At 41.8% G+C, this 22,682-nt stretch overlaps 1 protein-coding gene and 1 long non-coding RNA gene across 2 annotated transcripts in view; one reads left to right on the top strand and one right to left on the bottom strand.

Moving 5' to 3' along the window:
• Nucleotides 1-22,682, top strand: part of kcnd3 (potassium voltage-gated channel, Shal-related subfamily, member 3) — a 148,147-nt gene that overhangs the window by 51,445 nt on the left and 74,020 nt on the right. The gene's annotated exons all lie outside the window — the stretch shown is intronic.
• On the bottom strand, nucleotides 11,465-13,925 carry LOC144014039 (uncharacterized). The gene is made up of 2 exons (XR_013282390.1): nucleotides 13,848-13,925; nucleotides 11,465-13,767 (listed from the first exon to the last, which is right to left on the bottom strand). It is a non-coding gene; the product is annotated as an uncharacterized LOC144014039 (long non-coding RNA).

Here is a 22,682-nt window from a genome sequence, read left to right as displayed (position 1 = left end):
GCCTAAAGCTCTAGGTTTCATCGATCAAACTAAAGGGTATTTCCCCCATGGCTTTAGCTCTCTAGACCATTTAAATTACATCGGTCCCTACCCTGATCCAAAATATTATGGGGTAGAGCGTATGTCGACGGTCCATCGTACAAAGTTTTTTGAATGGTACGAGGTAGCGTGTAAGGGAACCTTCAATTTTGCTCAGGAAGCTCTAATGTACTGCAGAAATGATGTGAATATTTTGGCGACAGCTTGTGAGAAATTTAGAGAGGAGTTTCTTAATGCGACTGGTACAGACCCGTTCAATTCTGTAACTATCGCCTCCTCCTGCATGAAGGTGTTCCGGAACAATTTCCTAACACCTAAAACATTGGCTATTACGCCGACCGATAATTACATACAACAATCCAAATCATTCTCACGCGATTCGATCCAATACCTAATGTGGGTGGCGCACAGCCAAAAAATACCTATTATTCACGCCTTAAACAAGGGGGAGGTCAAGATCGGGCAGTACTATGTAGACGGGTACGCTTTGATAGACGGCGTAAAATATGTATGGGAATATCTCGGATGTTTCTATCACGGATGCCGTGAATGTTACGATCCTACTCAAAAGTGTCCTATGAGTAAACGACCGTTTCAAGAAAAGTTTGACAGGGTTAAAAAGAAAATACAGGATCTAAAAGTCAAGCACGGTGTACAGCTTGTGTTGATGTGGGAGCATGAGTGGCTGCGGTTAAAAAAGTCAAATCCGGATATAAGAGAGTTCTTGCGCAATTCAAAATTCCCTGAGCCTCTTATACCACGTAAAGCTCTTTTTGGAGGGAGAACGAATGCCTTCGTGTTACGTTATACGGCTGCCCCCGGTGAACGTGTAATGTACGTCGATGTTACATCGCTTTATCCTTTTGTCAACAGCACATGTGCCTATCCGTTAGGACATCCTACCATCATTCACGACAATTTCGATGACCCCCAAAAGTATTTCGGGTTCATCAGAGCTAAAGTCAACCCTCCACGAGGCCTCTATTTCCCCCTGCTGCCCTACAAAACGGCAAGAGGTAAACTGGTGTTTACACTTTGTCGCACGTGCGCAGAACTTAACAATCAAGAAAGTTCGTGTTCGCATAACGATGACGAGAGAGCCTTAACCGGTGTTTGGGTTACGCCTGAATTCAACAAGGCTCTCGAGCTGGGCTACACCGTATCACAAATTACGGAGGTGTGGCATTTTGACTCGTCGAGTAGCGACGTCTTCAAAGCATACATCGATACATTCCTAAAAGGGAAGCAAGAGGCCTCGGGGTATCCTTCCTACGTCGTTGATCAGGCAGGTAGGGAAAAGTACATCGAAAACTATGAGACTCACCAAGGTATTAGACTAGACCCCTCAAAAATAAATGTGAATGCGGGTAAGAGGCAGGTGTCTAAATTATGCCTCAACAACTTTTGGGGCAAATTGGGACAGCGTGATAATTTGGATAAAACAGAGATTGTAAGCAGCACAGAACGCTTCTTTGAATTGTTATTTTCGGGGTTGTACGAGATCAAAGCCTTTCACTTCCTCAACGATCAAAGGTCGATCGTGCAGTACAGCTACCACCGACGTTGCAACGTCCCCCCCTCCAAAACCGCTAACATCTTTGCAGCATGCATGACCACGGCTTATGCACGTCTAAAAATGTACGCATATTTGGAGCGACTGCAGACGAGTGTTTTGTACACCGACACGGACAGCCTCGTCTATGTAGTCAAAGACGGCGAAAGTCCTTTGGAATTAGGTGACTATTTGGGGGATTTGACTGACGAGTTGGGAGGAGATAGCATTCAGGAGTTTGTTTCAGCGGGTCCTAAAAGTTACGCCTACCAAACTAGGAACAGCATGAAAACGGTAATGAAGGTAAAAGGTATCACACAGACCCATGACACTTGCAAACGCGTCAATTTTGACAGCATCAAGAATTTAGTCGAAGGGTACATTGACTCATCAGGCACACAAAGCAGAACGATTGAAACGCCTCAACACACTATCGTGCGTAACAAAAAGGGTTTTCACCTAAAAAACAGGTCATTCATGAAAAAGTTCAGGGTAGTATATGACAAGAGACGTCTTATCCCCCACGGACACACCCTGCCTTTCGGTTATTAGTGTGTTTTGTGAAATGGAGTTAAATCAAGTTGATTTTGATCCGAGGCTTCAACCCCCCTTTTCTTGTTTAATATCTGGACCAAGCGGGTGTGGAAAAACATATTTTGTAAAAAGTATCTTGGAAAATTGTAACCATGTTATGAAAAGTCTTCCTGACAATGTTGTATGGATCTACACTTCTTTTCAACCTCTGTACGAGGAACTTCAAAAGCTGAATAAAAATATTAACTTTGTGAAAGGTCTCCCTGATTCTTTTGAGGATGAAAGTTTGTTTCCAGCGCGTCAAAGTCATTTGGTTATTCTGGACGACGTCATCTTTCAGGCGTCGGACCACCCTGAGGTCGTAAGAATTTTTACCCAATATAGACATCATAGGAATATGAGCGTCATCATGTTAACGCAGAACATTTTTCATCAAGGTAAATACAGCCGGACAATCAGCCTCAACAGTAATTATATGGTGTTGTTTAAAAACCCGCGTGATAAATTACAAACGAGTGTTTTGGCTAATCAGATATTTCCCTCAAAGAAAAAGTATTTTTTGGAAAGCTTTGAAGATGCTACCAAAGACGCTCACGGGTATTTATTAGTGGATTTAACCCCGACATGTCCAGATCAATATAGACTGAGGACGGGCTTACTAGCTCATCAGTGGCCTACCGTCTACATACCCAAGACTTAATAAGATGTCGAAGCTTTTAAAAAGAAATGCTCCGCTGCTCAAAACTTTGTTTCACGCCAAGCCCAAGAAACGTAAAGACATACTTTTGCGCGGTCCCGGTAGCTTGGTGAAAGCTCTCTGCGAGATTGCTCTAAATCTCTTAAAAGGTCACATACCGCTGAGTCCTTCGCAGTATAAGAGGCTAAAAAAGCAAAAGAAGGTGATCAGAGAATTGGCCGATAAGAAAAAAAGTCTGAAGAAAAAACGTGCGGTCTTGATTCAAAAGGGTGGTTTTATCTTACCCTTGTTGGGGGCATTCGCCCCTGTCCTCGGAAGTCTTTTAGGCGGTCTAATAAATAAATAAACTTTAACCAACATGAGTTTGAGAACAGCTCAGAAAATGATTCTTGTCTCACCTCACCAACTGGAACGTTTAAGCAGGCCCGAACCAACCATTCGAGAGACGGCGGAGCGTAATTTGGATTTTAAAATGAAGGAGGTCCTAGAAGATAGTTCTCTAGACCAGTATGAGAAAATTAAAAAGTACCAATCCTTGATGCAACGATATTTAGGGTTGCTCAAACAAGGGGAAAACGAACGACGACCAATCAACCTGACTCTACCTGCTGAGACATCAAACACACCCCCATCAGATGAAGCGACGGGTTTGGAGAATGAAGCCTGGCTCGACATCGTCCAAACAATCCCTCCTCGTTACCGTAAAAACGCCGATTATGTTTTAAGAAAACTGTCTACCGACGAAAGAGGTTGGACTCCTCGCAGCGAATTCATCTTCAGAGGTAAGCCCGTCAGAGGATCCCACATGACTGATTTACTCAAACATCTCATCGGCAAGAATGTTTCATCGCAAGGTCCTAGAGGTTGGAGCGAGTTTCTACACACCCTCTCAGAACTCAATATACCCGAAACAACGGTTTCTAACCCACATGCACGCGAGGAGTTGAGACGTCTAAAAAACGGCTCATATACACCTAATCCCATTGTTAAGGAATCTTCGAACGGGAAAAAGAAAAGAAAACGGACTGCTTCGACTATAAAGTGGGAGGGGTTTTAAATATGACACTTATTTTATGTAAGGAAAAACACATCACTCTGTATTGCCTTTTAAATTGCTTTTATTGAATAAATGATTTGAAAAACATAATCCGTTACAGACAATGACATTTTTTAAATTTGTTGAAAGAACATGATTTTTGTCCTCCGCATGGTTTGCAGGTAAAAAACCGGTGTCGCCGAACAAAAGCAGATACCATAGCATCATTCTTGATTACATCGTCGGTGTAGCAGTCCATCACATCCTGGTAAGACTCTCCACACCCTCTGTGGCTCAGGTAGTACACACAATGAGGGCCGCAGGCCGCTGACAGTTCGTGTTGTAACTGGCGATTATGGTAAATTATACGGTTAGAATACTTTTCCAGAAAAGACTTTATACTTTGTGGGTAATATTTAAAATCAGGGGGAAAGCCGAAGGGGTCGAAAAAAGATGCAGAGTCGTCCTTTTCCAAGGTGAGAGCCAACCAATGTTCTCCGGGTTTAGAGCGGGGGTGTGTATTAACTATATAGTATATGGGGGGCGAGGGTTTCAAGGAGGATAACTCGTCCGAAGCGTAAACGCCTCCAAATAAATGTCCTTGTAAACGTGTCATCAAACTCTCCAATTCCCTTCCGTTCATCTCCTCAGTAATAGTCCATTAACACTTCCCTCTTCGAGTTAATTTCTAAAATAGAGTCGTAACAAGCGTACACAATAAGTGTGGCGGTATGGGGAAGCGGGGTCCTGAATCTCATCTCCAATCTGAGTGTACCGCTGGACACAGGGGATAAAGCCTCTGTGTCCTGGCTAGGATTTAGATTAAAGGCAAACAGAGCATAGCCTTGTTGAAAGTCTTCGTGGTCTATACTTAGAGGTAAATCTTTTAAAAACCTCCCCGTCGAGGTAAACAAGTTATGAAACTCGCGCACTGCGTTTCCTGCGTTAAATTGGGGTTGAAACGCCTTAGATGGGATCTGCCGCCCTTCTTGAGTTAGGGCTAGGTATTCAATATTGTGGTGGGCAAAGTTAAAAGGATTTAAATTCTTCCGCCCCACAAAAGCGCTGTGATTGACGAGTGCTAAAACCACATACTTTGGCGTATGTCCCAAAAAGAGATTGTCTTGATGGCAGATCCTCGATAACTGGGGTATAGAGTAAGTCTTTACGTTGATCCTCGATAGGGGGTACAGCGCATTGTCTTTGTGGAGAGCCGCTGCGTGACCCAAAGAAACGGCCGGTGCGACCGCTACTTTTTTTACAAAAAGGGTGGCTCCTATTATCTTCAGAGAGCAATCAGCGTCGGGGGGACTCATTAAACAAAAATCATCGCTGGCTCTTGTTAGTTTTAGCCTTAGATCCACGTTATTTAAGAGGTATCTCTCACAAAAGAAAATATCCGAGTGAATGGGGCCTAGGAGTTGAAATTCCCTGGACCCCTCAATCAATTGGGCTCTGTGAACCAGCCCTTCATTAACATCGTTGCCCGTGAGCGATGTTGAATCCATCCGCCCTCGTGTATCTTTGAAGAACATGGCTGTGCTAAATTGGCTTTTGAGAGAATCCTCTGAAAAGTTTAACAATGTTTCAATCATAGCTCTGTAAGGGTGAGTAGCGCTTGATTGTGAGATGAGTCTATCCCCTAATGTAACATCTACTTGGGTAAAGATTGTGTTTAACGGATAGTTAATGATGCCTACGTGGTCGGTGGGGCCCAGATGAGAGCCGTCTCTGTGTGTTACTCGCAAACGCAGGTAAAGCATTGTGTCCGAGAGATCCATATATTTAGAACCGTCCCCCGGTATGAAGAATTCAATGGGTCCTTGCTCCGTCAAAGCTGATAAGGGTGAAATTTCGACGTATTGGCTTTGTTCTATCGAAAGTTGGGTCATTGGGGGTGAGAACAAATCTAATTCCGACAGAGTGCATTCTTGCGACTTGTGATGTAAAAGAGCCATTTTCGTCAGATTGTTTAAGAGAAAATGTCGGCGTTGCTTCTTCGGCGCTTCCTTCTTGAGACTGATTTCCTTTTGACTGCACGCCTACGCTTTTTATGAGTAACCAGTCTCTGACCTATCGGTCTCCTCGAAGGTCTTCGAGCCAAAACCATTAACCCGGATCCATCTTGATTCTTTTCTCTTCTCTGTATTCTTTCCATCGCACGTCCTGCTACATCCATGGCAATATTTTTAGCCGCCGACTGCAGGTGAGGTTTCGCTACTGTAAAACCTTTTTTGACTAAAGGTACGACAAAACGGAAAAGTTTAGAAAAAATGGAGCCCAAACCTCGCCCATATTGCACAGGGGCCCCGTGAAAACCCGGAAGCGACCCTCCTGCTTGGGTTTCGTAATAATTAACAAAGCGATACAGGTCAGGGTGTGTCTCCATCACGACCATTGTTTTTTACCTCGGTTTAAAATGCAGGGTAATAATTATCTTTCCGTATTTAAAATTAACCGGCTGATTCTGATCCGTCTTAATCTGTATTCCTACTTCTTCAATATGTCTCCTACTAATAGGCAGGTAGTAAGCAGGGTTGAAAGTTTTAAAAATAAACTCCCCGTATCTCCCTTCGATCGGAACAGTCCTCAATAACGGAGCATAGGCATCCCCTACCGTCTGGTGTTGCACCACGTCTGTATAAACGTATAAATGGTATTGACCCGCCTTTATATCGGCTGGGTACGGGGCAGGTAACCAATTAGGTTTTATAGTAAACCATTGTCCTTCCTTCATACCAAGTATGTAAGCCAACGGTGCATTAAAGCGGATCTTATAACATCCGGTTGACGACATCCAAAGAAATTTCCGCATATTAATATCGTAATGGAGTAAAATTTGGTTGCCTATTTTATTTTTTATAATATACAGAACCGCCTCTCGTAGCTTGTCAAGATCTTCATATTCCCCGGATGTAATATCTAAGGTGTGGGTTACAAATTCGTTTTTATCAGACCCCCTAGCTGTCTCGGAGTTCTTTGCATCCTTAGCTTTGGAAAGCGTCATATCTTTTATATAGAAAGTAGTCTGGTTTTCGGGTACGTTTATCCAACTACGAGGGTATGAAATCTCAGTCAGGGCCACCTCCCAACTTCCTTCGAGATCAATGTGTTGGGCCAAATTCACTCTGAACTGTGAGATTGTGTTGTCCGTATACACATCCATACTAGCGTTAGAAGGTAGAGTAACGTAGAATCCTCCATCGTGTAAGGGATCCATGCCGGCTTCTGATACAAGTTGTATTTGAAACTCTTTTTTAAACGTCTACAATCTGAGAAGCGGGGACCCAGCTATCGAATTTCGAGGGCCATCCCTTCCAACGAACGAGGAATTGTCTCTGCCCCCTCACCGTGCGCCTTTTAAGGATTTTCTCAATATGGAATGTGTGGTCTTTTGATACGCTCACCTTCTGTAATTCACCTTCGTAAAACGATCCTTCTATGACATCCCCGTCATAATCTTTCAGTTTGTAGACGGGTGGAAAACGAGGAAGACATTCAGATATGGTAAACAATTCGTCCGTAAAGCTCTGCTCGTATTTTTTATCAAACACTCCTCTTAATTTAGATATCCTCACCACATCTCCTGTTTTAAAACGCATTTTTAATTTCCCACTTTGCTCTATCGGCATATTACCGTATAGATTCTGGAAAACCTGTTGAGTATTTCCGTCAGTAACTTGATTGGGCTTCATTTTTATACTTTTATGGTAGCTTTCGTTATAACTACTTACTAAATCTTGTACGACGTCGATATACCTGCGTGTGTTTCTGGCCGTAAAATATCTCCACATTCTAGTTTTTAAAGTTCTATTAAACCTTTCAACAACCTGGGCTTTCAGATCACTGGCAGTAGCAAAATGAACAATGTTGTGTTTTTTCATCAGGTTCTGAAAATGTCTGTTAAAAAATTCTTTACCCGCGTCGGTCTGTATTTTTCGAGGCGTCCCACTCTCAGACAAAACAGATTCAAAAGCTTTAACTACCTGCGGAGCCGTCTTATCCTTCAAAATGCGTACGTAGGCTTTTTTTGAAAAAACATCGATGACGGTCAGTAAATATTTAAATCCATCGTTGACGCCAGCCAGGGCCTGCATATCGCAGAGGTCTGCCTGAAATTGATTCAGCGCCCTTGGGACAAAAACCCTGTTTCGTGGGAAATTGATTCTAGCGGGTTTGTGTAAGGTGTAGGCATCTTGCTCGATTAAGAAACCCCTGACTCGATCACGATTTACTTTTTTACCCGTAACATCCTGTACACCTAAGTGTAAACGCTCTACACCACCAAAACTGGCCGGGTGTGAGGCATCGTAGTAAAGCTTCTCCATACACTTCCTCTCAGCCATCATCATCAGAAAATGAATTTAAATGATATATGCAACGATTATTTATTGATAAATTCACACAGACATGACTTCTTTTGTTTTTTTTTGGTTTATTACATGATTTCCATAGTATAATCATACACAATAGTAAAAATGATTACATGCATAATGCTAAAAGGCAATACTAAGAATTAATATACTCAAGGACTCGGGATAAGACATAGGGACTAACTTTTAATTCAACGACGGTTTGAAATTCTTTTAATTCAACAGGTAAGTCTAAAGGGTAGTTATTTTCTAGACAGTATTTTGCAGAATCAACAAACAGAGTCAAAATTGTTACCAGGTGACCTACACCCACGTCATCACACCATGCATCCAGAACGGCTTTAATTGTATTGGCCAAACCCAAATGACTCTCGTTCACAACACGTCTGACAAAACAATCCCAAGATACATGAAATAGCGAATGAGACAATGATCTGACTTTTTGCATAATCAACAACATTTTGTCAATTCGTCCGTCTCGGTCAGAAGTATGTAGAATGGTTCTCTCCAGAATGTCCGCCCAATTACACAAACCGTAATATCGAAACAACAATTTTCTGAAGATATTCCCCATCGTGTGTCTCTATTTAGAATTGTAGTACTTGTCCAGCAGAGTCTTGAGGTCGTTCGACAGCGATCCGGGGCCTTCAAGGGCGTCCAGTTGCTCGAGCTTGTCGAGTATCTTCTTCTCTTGCTCGAGATCTAGCAGGACAATCTCGGCCGCTGTCTTGACTTTTTTAATGTCGGTAGTCAGATGAAGCAAGTTCAACATGTAATGAATGCTGGGGAGGAATTTAGGCGTGCACAACAATGCTATCACACGATGATAATGTTTCCTAAAATACTCATCATCGTCTATTTCTAGACACTGGTGCTGCCTCTGGCTGGGATGGTTGATTAAACAGCCATTACATTCATCTCTACTGTATTTAACTATAACTTGATTGAGGAGATGTCCTATAGTCTGTTTTATACAGTTGTACTTATCCCGACACAGCCAACTGTCCGGGGGCCCGTTCCAGACAAGGTCCCAGTCCTTGTCAAGGTTTGTAGGTGAAGGCAAAGCTGTTGGCGGGCACCCCTCCACAACGTCCCCGTCAGAGGTTAGTTGCTGCTGAGGCTGCTGCTGCTGAGACTCCTGAGGCTGCTGAGGAGGTAGGTGTTCATGCCGGGTATTGAGTTCCTCAGGAGTCATCAGCAGTTGTGAATACTCCAGCGAGGCAATGTACTCATCGGTCAGCTGCACTTCTTGAGAGTTCTCCGGCGGAGGGGTGTTCTCGTCGGCAGTCGCGGGGTACTGAGAACAGTCCAACTGCTCTCGCTCAAGGTGGGTCGCGGCTGCCTCAACGTCCTTTCCCTCCTCAAGGTCAGAGCTCTCTGTCTGCGTACCTTTTGAGACTTTAAGCCGCGATCCTTCCACCAGAGGCACCACACTCCGGGCACCCAGAGGCGTCCACGATGTTGCCAGGCGTCTGGAACTCTGTCTGGTAGGAGGCATCGTTGTCGTCGTTGGCTTTTTCAGGCAAAGTGTAGTCCGGCTGGAGACTCCTGCTCTTATATTACATAGGGGCGGTTATATGGGAGGGATTTGTTGTAAAGAGGCGTATTTTCCCATTGTCTAAGTGGTAGGGGGGCTGTCCTTGAGGGGGGTTGGCTTATGACGTCAGAGTAGGCGGTTCATAGGGGCGTTGACTACTCAAACGTCAACGCCTTCCTTACACCCACAATGTTTCGCCAATGCCGGCTGTCCAAAAAGAGGGTGGAGATTTTTTCAGAGTGCGCATCCATCCTCTCATTCCATTCAGCCAACGGTAGGGTCAAAACCCTCAAAAAAACACCACATTCAGTGTTAAATGCTTCCAAAGTAAAAAACAGTTCATTCTGATTTGTGCGATCACCAGTCTCTATCAGGTTGTTAGAATCAATTTTCACCTTAAAAAACCAACGACCTGTAGGCGTTGTCCTCGAGACCCATGTAAATGTTAAAACATTCCATGGTTCAGACGACTTCATACATTCTTTCAACACTCGAGGTACCAGTTGATTTAATATACCCCAGTCATTAGAGTTTAGAGTCCCATAGCCACTAGGTGATGTATTTTCAACACCGTCCATGCTAAAATACAGACACAGCTCACCCATCTCGTAAAGGAAGCGGTATCCCCATGAGGCAGATGGATCCAAAGACCATATTTCCTCCAAAGACTCTGCGGGGGGTTTCTGAATACGTCGCAAAAACATCTGCTTCTTACGCGGCGCATCCAAAATCGAGTCGGTCCCAGTGCGTCCCATCTGCACTGAAACATTTGTCTCGCTGATTACATTGATTTTCCCCGCCATCCTCGCTGTAGCTCTATCGGACTGTTGAAGCGCTTGTTATATCCTTTTTACCCATACTAAACCACTCCCTCCGATCACGTCATTCAATCTCATTATTATTCACTCAATCTAGGGGGGCGTGCACCGGATCCGGAAGTTAACCAAACAATTAGCATTTGAACCCGGGTCAGCCATGATATCTGCAAAAACAGGTAGGAACACCACCTACACATCATCCATCTTCATTAAGGGGTCATTAATCTTCATTAAATGACATCAGGAAGTCATTAAGGGTCATTCATCTTCATTATATAACACCTGGAAGTCATTAAAGGTCATTCATCTTCATTAAACGACATCCGGAAGTCATTAAAGGTCATTCATCTTCATTATACGACATCCGGAAGTCATTAAAGGTCATTCATCCTCATTAAACGACATCCGGAAGTCATTAAAGGTCATTACCCCTCATTAAATGACATCTGGAAGTCATTAAAGGTCATTAACCCTCATTAAATGACATCTGGAAGTCATTAAAGGGTCATTAATCTTCATTAAATGACATCAGGAAGTCATTAAGGGTCATTAATCTTCATTAAATGACATCAGGAAGTCATTAGGGGTCATTAATCTTCATTAAATGACATCAGGAAGTCATTAAGGGTCATTAACCCTCATTAAATGACTTCAGGAAGTCATTAAGGGTCATTAACCCTCATTATATGACATCTGGAAGTCATTAAAGGGTCATTAATCTTCATTAGGGAGGGGTCATGACCCATACATGACCCCCCTAATCTAATTAAGAATGTCATCCATCAAATTTTGACAGAAGCGGCCTTGTAATATTCTCTCTGATGTAATTTAAATGGTCTAGAGAGCTAAAGCCATGGGGGAAATACCCTTTAGTTTGATCGATGAAACCTAGAGCTTTAGGCAAGGAGCTGAGGGGCATCGTGAGGAAGGACAAGGAGTCGATGTACCCCAGTTTGTAGTCCGTATCTGAGAAACAAATGACTTTGCTCCCTTGCATAATGACGCTGACATTAACCCCCATGTCTACCATTTTGTTTAGAATGATGTAAGCGTCAAAACCTTTGGCGTTGTGAGCGATTAGTTTAGACTGTTCAAAACGAGGGTTCCTGACATAATCAAGAAATTGTTCGACGCAATCAAGACCCAACCAATGTTTTTCCACCCCCTTTGTCGATTTGGTACACACTAGGTAGGGTTTGTGTTTACCGTCAGCACCTACGAATGTTTCAAAATCGTAGTAAATTATTTGTTTACAAGGCGCTTCCGGTTTTAGAGGCTGCATGTAACACAGATGAGGGTTTCCTCTCGCCTCATCATCGCCCTTAGGTAGAACCTCTCCACATACTGTGCATTTGGCTTGAGGGCATTTATGTTTAACATTCTCCCCCCTGTGATTTGACGTAATATTCCACACTGCATTCGCTACATTTTTTGTATTTCTCACAGTTGCTAGTCTCGGATTTTGAGGTCTGTCTGCGTTCTTTGTGTTTAACGAAGCAACTCTCGTTCTGACATATTTTGTTACAATCGTTACAATGAATGGCTTTGAACGGTTGTTGTTTGCAGGTAGGGTCGAGACAGATGTGACAATGCCCCTCACAACTATGTTGTTCTTGGTTTTTATGCCCTTTGTAACATTGTCTGCAAAAGTAGGATTTCCCTATGAACTCCTTAACCGATTTTATTCCATAATAGTGTCCGTCTAATAGCAGTAAGAACACTGAGTCCTCTGATTTGGGGTATTGCGTCTCAAAAAAAGACAGGGGGCGTTCGCAATCCGCTCTATAAGCTATAACGATTTTGCGTTTCACAAGCGTTTCAAATTTGTGTACGTCCCTCAGACTAACGGCAGTCTCACAAGTCAACCCCACGCTTTGCTGTAAATAACGAGCCCTCTGTGTAGCCTGATCAACAGTCAACGATCCGTCAAGCAGGTATGCTAACGATCTAGCAAAGCATAATTTATCATCTTTGTCATACGTTATGTACAAACATCTCTTCTTCTTTTGAACCATTTCATCATTTGTAGTCAAAATTAGTTTGCGTTTGGCACCTCCTCCGCCATTAACATCAAATACAATCTGTACAACAAGTTCTAGACTATTGTCGGCCAGTACCTCTGTATTAGATTGTGCGATGCGATCTAGCAAATTATGGACTGCGTCAGTTACGTCATTCGGGTCATTAACAGCATCTAGGTAACAGTGCTCCCTCACATTTTCACCCACTATTTCTGCTTGGACTATATCACCGCGACTAGTCGATCTGATTACCTCCTGCACAGCTTCATTCAAATTATTGCCAATGTTTGTGTAGAAGGCTGCAAAATCAAGGGGGTCTTCGGGTCTCGTTGTATTTAGACGTCGTCTTATCTCCAAGTTGTTAAAATTCGGACGCCTAACTTGTCCCCCCACCTGTCTGTTTGTGTCTGAAGATTGTTGCAAGGTGGATTGTGTACTGGGGGTTGGTGCTGGGGGATGTTCTGCTTGAATGTGTCGATGTACCCGAGACTGTTGTTGGAGGTCTTGTCTAGCTGGTGTACTACTACCACCAGCTTCTGTCTGTTGCGTTTGATTGTGCGTGTATGGTTGGTATTGAAAGTTTTGTGTATTTGACACAAGTGTCTGCTGGCAATGTGTACTTCTGCTACCTTCTACATGTTGCGTTTGATTGTGTGGGTGTGGCTGGGAATGTTGTGAAAATGATACAGAGGATTGCTGTTGGTCATTTCTATGTATGTCTGGTTCAAGTATGTCCTCAACGGCTTCGCCGTTTGAAGATGACTGGTTAAGACGTGCAAGAGCCCTCTCTAAAGGATTAAAGAAATCAATAAAATCCTCAATGTGTCTTATAGCCACAAACGGATCGCCATCATCGTCGACGATTTCATCAGGCATTTGAAAAGGCTCGATTTGCATAGAGATCTCATCGTTTAAGGCATTTACAATTTCAGCCAAACCTTGACCTACATTATCTAAATCCATGTCACCCCCCTCAGAGTTTTCCATTTCAGATTCGCTTTCAATCGGTGGAAACCCGACGAATTCACCTTCCTCTTCGGCCCTCACGTTTTCACGCCTTAATATCTCTTCTTCTTCTTCTCCTTCTTCTTCTTCGTCAGATATTATTATGACCTCAGGTTGAGCAGTCTCTGGGACCGTCTCGCTCAGTATATCACCACCTATAATCATACAACATTACCGGTTCATTTAAAAAATAGTAATACATAGGTTTTATTTTATTTAAAAAAAGGAAATTTACCGTTCACTCCTGCAGGTAATTCGTCATCCAATTCTTCCTCATCACTCGTAATTACGAAAATCTCCGGCTGTCTAATCCTTTCGTTCACATCCTCATTCAATTCTGTAAATATCCATTACTAACAGTTAATTTTAAAGCAAGAAAAAGCTCTAAACGTTTCAAAATAAGAAATACTTACGCCGGATTCCTGGCACAACATCGCCATCTTGTGACGCTGAATAATAATACAGTTGAATTTCATCCAACAACGCTTCTAATTCTGTAAAAATTCAAATTTAAAATAAGAAAATACGAACTCATTCACTCATTCAACATTTTTTTTAAATAAAATAAAATAAAAAAAACTCTCCTAACTCTATAAAATTAAAATAAATGTAAAACAAAAATACATATTGATACAGACTTATTCCAAAATCTCTCATAACTTAAAAATAAAATAAACGCTATAAGTATAAAAATAAAGGCATGCATCATTCCATTAAATAAATAAATCACTCACTAAGATGCTTGCTTTTCCAGAAGCTTCATTAAGATGTAGGGTTTTTTTATTTCATAGCAAAAACATTAATAGAAGTGAATATAAGTGCCACATTTGTATGAGTATATATACATATATAGATAATATCAAGAGTTAATTACCTTGATTCATCTTGGAAGCTCAGAGCCGATACCTCTTGAGAATTTTTCAGAGAAGTGAGTGTGGCATTGCGAAGGCCTCATATTACTTTTCCCCCTTCACCATAATAGAAATGGCTAGTACTTTTCCCCCGGCGGTTTTACCCATACTAAACCACTCCCTCCGATCACGTCATTCAATCTCATTATTATTCACTCAATCTAGGGGGGCGTGCACCGGATCCGGAAGTTAACCAAACAATTAGCATTTGAACCCGGGTCAGCCATGATATCTGCAAAAACAGGTAGGAACACCACCTACACATCATCCATCTTCATTAAGGGGTCATTAATCTTCATTAAATGACATCAGGAAGTCATTAAGGGTCATTCATCTTCATTATATAACACCTGGAAGTCATTAAAGGTCATTCATCTTCATTAAACGACATCCGGAAGTCATTAAAGGTCATTCATCTTCATTATACGACATCCGGAAGTCATTAAAGGTCATTCATCCTCATTAAACGACATCCGGAAGTCATTAAAGGTCATTACCCCTCATTAAATGACATCTGGAAGTCATTAAAGGTCATTAACCCTCATTATATGACATCTGGAAGTCATTAAAGGGTCATTAATCTTCATTAAATGACATCAGGAAGTCATTAAGGGTCATTAATCTTCATTAAATGACATCAGGAAGTCATTAGGGGTCATTAATCTTCATTAAATGACATCAGGAAGTCATTAAGGGTCATTAACCCTCATTAAATGACATCAGGAAGTCATTAAGGGTCATTAACCCTCATTATATGACATCTGGAAGTCATTAAAGGGTCATTAATCTTCATTAGGGAGGGGTCATGACCCACACATGACCCCCCTAATCTAATTAAGAATGTCATCCATCAAATTTTGACAGAAGCGGCCTTGTAATATTCTCTTCTAATGATGTAAACATCCACCTGCCTGAAAAACAAACAGCTGTTATAATTGTAACGGTAAATTAAGTTTATAAGTCTCTGTTTTGACTTTTAAATGCAAGGAAAGAAGTTATGTATTCCGTCAATACCGCTTTCATTTTCTAGTTTGAACACGTATTACCATATATCGCACTTGCAGGTTAAAAATAGAAACCCTCCACACTCCCGCCATCAGCTCCTCCTTCGATGCCACCTCCTCTATCGCCCATTATCACCCCGTTTTCAACACATCCCTCTCCTTTTGTCTCCTCCAGTGCTCACACTGAATATTCTAGCACACACATGCTAGTCAAACATGGTTTTTGTTTTTTTTGTTTTTGTCCATGGTATATTTTTAGCCATATCATCTGCTGCTCAGTTCATTGTGTTTCTGTGGTAACCCCGGGCTATAACTGATGCTTGATATGATGCTTGCCGTGTTACTTGTTACAGTCTGTCCCATTTTTGTCACTTTAAATTTTGTATTGCTAGTGTGTTTCCAAACCTTTTCTTTTTATTTTTCATTGTTTTCCCTTCATGGTGTATTACAGTCGTATGTGGTCGCTTTTCTATTACACTTATTCGAGGCTGTGCAGTTACATTAGAACATTTCCTCAGAAAGTGCGTTAAGCACTTTGGTTCACCGGTATTGTTCCTAAAGCGCTCAAACTGGATTGGAACTCAGTAATATACTTGTTTCTCTTCCACCAACACTTCCGATTCCATCGCTTCCAACATCAATTTGCACTTGCAGTGGTCTCCCAAATGGAAACCATCAGAGCTACCTGAAATGCAAAGCCCTCTTTTAAATTTGGTGGTCTCTACCACATGGACACTAGGGGTGTGCCCAAAAAATTGATATGGTAATATATCGTTGCAGGCGTCATCTTCGATATTGCTCGTTAACTTTAAATAGGCAGTGAACGATGTGTTGCTTGCACTGGGCTGTACAGCCTCTTTGAAGTTGCGCAGGAGAAGTGGGAGCAGAGGAGACACGGATGCCTTTGCAGCTTGCATTGTACCTAAAAAAAACAAAAACAAAACAGCAGCATCTTTGAAGTTAATTGCCTTCAAATAGTGCACTTGCAGGATGCAGGAGGAGGAAGGTAGTGTACGTGTGGCTGCCTGCAGTAACTGAGTAACTGAATTCTGTTCTAAAATTAGCTTACCAATGATTGGACACTGTGTCTTGCAAAGAAAAAATTAAAACAGAGGAAGAATATCAACATTTATTTACTTATAAACTTAACATGGTACATGTTTCTTAATGTACCAAGTTTCCTATATATTGTTTAAAAATGATATAATGTTACATGAAGAAAATGCTGTTTATATTTCCCCAAATATTTCACATAAGCTCATTTTAGAGCTGTAATTTTAATACTTTGATATTTTTGTTCATATCGGCCCATGCCTATTTGTAAAGTTTCCCGGTGTGTCTGTGAAAGTTGCTCCTTGCTCTGCTGTGCGTGCACATTTAGACCAGCCATGCCGCTTGGTGGTAAACCAGAAGATCTGCGAACAAAAACATTTTTGCCATCCAGCATAATAAACATATCATTTAGGCATACATATGACTGTTATAATAAAATGCAAGTAAATTCATGTAAAATATCGGGATACGTATCGCCTTGAAGTACATGTATTGTGATACATATCGCGATATTTATCGTATCATGACCCCTTTATTGTGATACGTATCGTATTGAGAGGTTGTTGGCAATACCCAGCCAAGAGTGCATGCATTCTCTTAAAGGTGTATTGAAGTTCTCATTGCTGCTGGACATGTAAATTTCCCAGAGGGAGCCATCCCAAAGGGATCAATAAAGTCAAGTCTAAGTCTAAGTCTAAGGATCTTCCCGAAAAGTAGCAGCCAAACATCAATTTGTCAGTTTTTGAAAAATGCACATGCGGAAGACCATTCCACCAGCTCTCCTGCTCATCCGGCCCAGCCTAGTAATGGTTGTAACCATGCTCTCACAAGATGAATTCTCGCGGTATTTGTGAGTTCACAAACTCCGGAGAATACATCTTATACCGCTGCCGCTGATAACCGCCGTGCAGTGGTTCGGACCAATCACAGAGCAACATTGTGTTTGGGGGCGGGATATGCAACTGTGACGAAACCAGGAAGCCTTCGCCGATGCCATAGCTAACAAACAAACCTAACATGGATGAATGGACGCTACAAGTAATTCTGTTTTCACAGAATTACTCACCGTGTCCTTGTTGAACGTTGAACAGCGAGGGGCACTTCGTGCATTTCTAGCTGGTAAGATGTTCGTGCTTTTCCCCCCTTCGACAAGAACTAACATGAAATTTTCACCCTTGGCCGTGATTGGTTAAAACAAACGTGTAGAATGTTGCATCGTCAAATCAGCTCGAATTATTGTACAGAATGTCCCGCCTTTTCCCGACAAAATTACTGTGGAGAGGCTATTGACAGGTTATAAGGGTTGATGCATTCAGAAATTCTAAGTATATTTTACAAGAAGGAAAACTTTACTATATTTATTTCAAGTAAAAGAATGTACGAGCTCATTTTCATCAGTCTCTGCAGCCGGCCTCACTTCATCGGCGGATGTCCTCTTGCGGCTCGCAGCCATTTTCAAAGTATGCGGTGAGATCGGTGGAGCTACAACAATGAATGGCTGAATACGAAGCTCAGCGGCTACATGCTACAAACACTCAAAGTGCACATGCTCGGAAAGAGGTCGCGCAATGTCGTTACGGCAGATTGATTGATGGGCTCGAGAACCAATCGGTTAGAGGGTCCACCCGGAAGATAAAGCAATAAAAGATCCTTGAATACACCGTTAAGAGTGAGTGAACTCACATTTAGTGCCTGCTGTTTGGATTCTTAATAAAACATTGCAATTTGATTAGACTGCATCCAACACAACCACGAACAAGGTGCACAATATATTAGCACGAGCATGCAATTTGGTGCCCATGTTTTGTGATCTTACTAAATCAAGCCCATAGTGTTCTCCATGTCTCCGTCACACCTGTTGAGACTGGAATTAAACAGTGTGACTGTTAATCACGCTCACATCGTCACTTGCGGGGCCAAAAATGACGGCGCCTTTTGTGGAGCACAGTCTGGAGCGAGCTGCAACCCAAAAATAGCTCTCGGCTTTTACTTGGTCTGTTTGTCAGCTTTTGGTTCGAGGTTAGCATACTGTATGTGAAACATTCGGCATTCTCTCCTTCCCCGCGCCTCACCTCCGGTGTGTCTTTATAAAGAAATGTATGCATGTGTTTATCAGAGTGAATGCCTCCCCACAGGCTCTTCTCGACAGGCTGTTTTCCTGCGAGGCTCTCCTTGGATGACAAACTCTCGCATCGGCCTCCTTTTTTCCAGAAAATCAATAACGGACTCTCTTGGATTTCTTTGCTACACAGTGATGCATCCGTTAACTTTTAAGCATGTGCACAACACGTAACAGTATTTCGCTATCAGGATGGTACCATTTGAGAGGATTACTAAAAAAAAAAAAAAAAAAAAAGTCAAATCGTCCATTTATGTTGGTAATTCAATTGAAGAGCAACACTGAAAAAGTGTAAAATGATGCTCTGCGCATGAAAGATGCACGAGGCATTGACAGAGTGCAATTGTTGCCAGAAGAGGCAGACAGGCATGGAGATAGCACTGACATTCATATAAACAATGAATGGAAGCATGAAACATTCATCTATCACAGAGCTATCTAATTTGTACTGTACTGCCAACATCTATTATTCAGCACGTGATGAGTGTACTGCCAGCAAGAGAGAGGAAGCAAGCGTGTACAATAGAAAAACCACTTAAAAGTCATGCGAAATTTAGGTTAGGTAGAAAATCTAATAAGACATTATTGGAACTCTATAGACTTATTCATGGTTTCCCGCAGAACAAATGTGAATCCATGTTAGGACTGTGCGGGATTGTTTATGTAACTGAACTTGAAATGACCGCTCAAATCTCCTGGCAGAGCACTGGGCAGTCATTTCTAGACAAAAACAAATCGTAGTAAACCACAGGATGTAGTCCTCGCTAAGATAAACAGTAAATAACGTTTGTATAAAAGGATGTAAATGTGTTTTTAGTTTTGTGATATGTCTTCATGATGCAGGGAAATATGCGCTGTACAGATTACCAAGAGTTACACTGCATGTCTTTCATTCATTCAGCCTACATTGAGAGAGTCTTGAGAAAATATATTTTTATTTTCACACCTCCATGGGCCCCTCATCCCTCCACTTTTTTTTTTTTTTTTTGACAAACTGAATATAATGACTGTCGAAGGTGCTGAAGATGATAGAAGCCACCAGAACGAAAAGAAAAATATGAATGTCCAGAGAGAGTATGGCACTTGGATAATGACCTTGAGGCAGGCTGCACAGGCCTGCCACAGGCTGTGTGTGTGTGTCTCTCACCTCTCTCACCTTTCCTGACTGCCCAGGTAGCTGGTGGGGTCACAGTCTTGTTTTTGATTGGTGCCCTGTTGCCATGGTTGAGGCGTTTGGATAGGCAGTGATTGGTTAAAAGTGAAACTCTGACAGGGTCTTCCAAATTGACGAGGACTGACTTTTATACCCCTGACCCCTTTCCATGAGTTCTTGTCCCAGTGAAATGGCTGGGAGGCGGGGAGTGCTATTTTTGGTATTGGGGTCATCTTTGGTGTTGAAAAGACACAATGGAGAAGATGCATACTGTAGAAAGAGTGACGGCACTGGGTTAGGATGATGCACTCCAAAACAGTACAAAATAAAATTGGTATGGGTCTTGATATTTTCTATGTTGGAGAAACAAGCCTAATTTAAACTGTGTAGATAACTGCAAGTTAACCATAGTTTTCATCATTGGCATTTTATTAAATGTTGAATCTTCCTTTTATTTTTTATTATTAGTAGTTTTTTTTTTTTTTTTTAGTAGTATCAGTTTCAAAATTTGAATGAATTGTGGTACCTTAGCACATTTTAATGCTCTATGGAAATATCCTGTAAAAAATCACTTTAAGGGGCACCAACATGAAAAATCAACTTTTGGAGCTATTAGCCGTGTTAAAATGCTAATTCCAGAAACATGACAGAAGTGGTGTTTTCCTCCATTTGCCCCCTAAGAAAAATTCTAGGTGATTCTGCTCTCCTAGCACCATCTCCTCCCAACCTGAGAAAACGAGCGAGTGCTCAATTTATGACCTCATAAAGTGCGGACCCACCCCCGCACCGCCTCTGCGGACTGAACACACATGCCCACTTTCTCTGAGACCTCCATTGGATAGTGACAAATGTAGCCTTTATCAGTAAACATTCTCGCCAAGTGAATCCAAAGCAAACAATTATCCTTCACATTTGCAATGCCACATTTGCCTAACAATTGGCTGTCTTAAAATCCCGTGCACTAGCTGATACTTGTGTAAACTACAAGTAAAACTTTTGCACTGTTGAGCCTGACTGAGTAAATAGTATAGTGGTTAGTGTGCGTGTTCTGTAAGCAGCAAGTTACTGGCTTGAAACCAGTCCAGGTGTTTTTCCCCTGCTATCCTCTCCCGATCTTCTTCTCTCTCCTCCCCTCCTCCTCCACGATTTCATGCGGCAAGTAGCCGTTTTGTTTCAAATGCTTATTGGAGAATTGGCTTATGTCAAGTTGCGTGGTGTACTCAGAGGAGTGCTCAAACGTAGTGCTACAATAGCAGACCGCAGTCGGCTCGCTGGGGGCGTGGCAATCACACGGGGATTTACTGAACCGGCCGTTTTACTTCCAACTTACAAAACTAACCAGCAAAATACCTAATATTTCATAAAAAATTACATCGCCATGGTGTCAGAGGTAAGATTTTATTAATATATGATTATATGTAACTTTTGGAAGGGCTTAAAATACTGTGGTGTAATCCCTTTAATACAAAACTACAAGTACATAGGTGTGTTTTTGCTATTTGAAGTTAACTGAAACAGGTTTTGCTCTTACCAACCAATCAGTGGATGGAAAAATGCATACATCACTGTGGGATGGTCCTGTGTGGATGAATATTAAATGTGATTGGTTAACGAAGGAGACCCATTGCTTCTATAGTAATACGTTTCATCAGCCAGCACTACTGATTTTTGAGGCTGAAAGCTGATTGGACAAAAATGATCTAAAAAAAATTAGGTTGTAAATGTAAGTCAGGGCTTCTGATCATCTTTAGGCCAGAGAAACTATAATGCAATACACATTATATATATATTGTATGTATCGATAGTCACATGCTATATACAGTATGTTTTGAGCTCTTTCTGTAATGTACGATCCTTGGACATAAAAGATGCAGAGTGTTGTAGGTGGGAGAATTGTATAAGTGAGGAGGCGCAGACCGAGATGATAGGTCAAGTAGCCCTGATTATGTAAAAAGATTCAGGGAGCTGGTAACACATTTTGCCGTACTTTTGGAGAAATTAGATTATGGGAACATCACACTGAGTGGCATACTCAAAATGTGCTGATTGAGTAAGTGAAGCATGTCGTTTGTATTCACTTTTCGGCTTAATTTAATCAGAATTTTACTGCCTCCGAGGTTTTGTCTCAACTTCATTTCTCTTTTTATTTAAACACCTTCTTCCCACTCTGTGACTCTCATCTTTCTTCTGAAGTGACATACACACACAAACCAGTTCTTATTTTTTTTTCCTTCTCACTCCTTTACAAGCAACAAGTACACTGTTTATTTTCTATTTCAATAACAATTGCAGACATGCATAAGCAGCAGCACCAACAGCAGTTCAGTCGCAGTGAATGTCGTGACGTGCAGAGATACACCGTCTTGTTGCTGCTATATGCAAGTGTCAAGACACAGACTTGTGGACTTTACCAGTGCACCTATTGACCATTTGCACATGACGTCACTTCCGCCATGGGAACGCTCCCTCCTGAACTATGGACGGCAAAAGAACCACTTGCCTGGATTGTAACAATTGAATCGTGTACAGCATGAAGTCCTTTGTCTAGTCGATTCAATTATAAAATGGTCATATCTTGCTGCGGTCGGTTGTACAAACAAACAATGGAGAAAACCAAATGTTGCTTTTTACCAAATACCTACTAATGAAGACAAAACATGTCAATGGATAGAGGCAATCAACAGAACGGACTGACAGCCCACAAACTATTCACAGATTTGCAGCAAGCATTTTTTACAGCTTTTAAATCGGCTCCGGTGTAAGGAGCTACTTTATTGACAACATAGTGATACAGGTCGTGCACCGTGAATTCCGGAAAAGTCGGCGATTT

This window comes from Festucalex cinctus, chromosome 2 (genome assembly GCF_051991245.1).
Source record: "Festucalex cinctus isolate MCC-2025b chromosome 2, RoL_Fcin_1.0, whole genome shotgun sequence".
Taxonomy (NCBI): Eukaryota; Metazoa; Chordata; class Actinopteri; order Syngnathiformes; family Syngnathidae; genus Festucalex; species Festucalex cinctus.
Note: the sequence above shows the minus strand (reverse complement) of the source record. Positions and strands in the feature narration are given on the sequence as shown.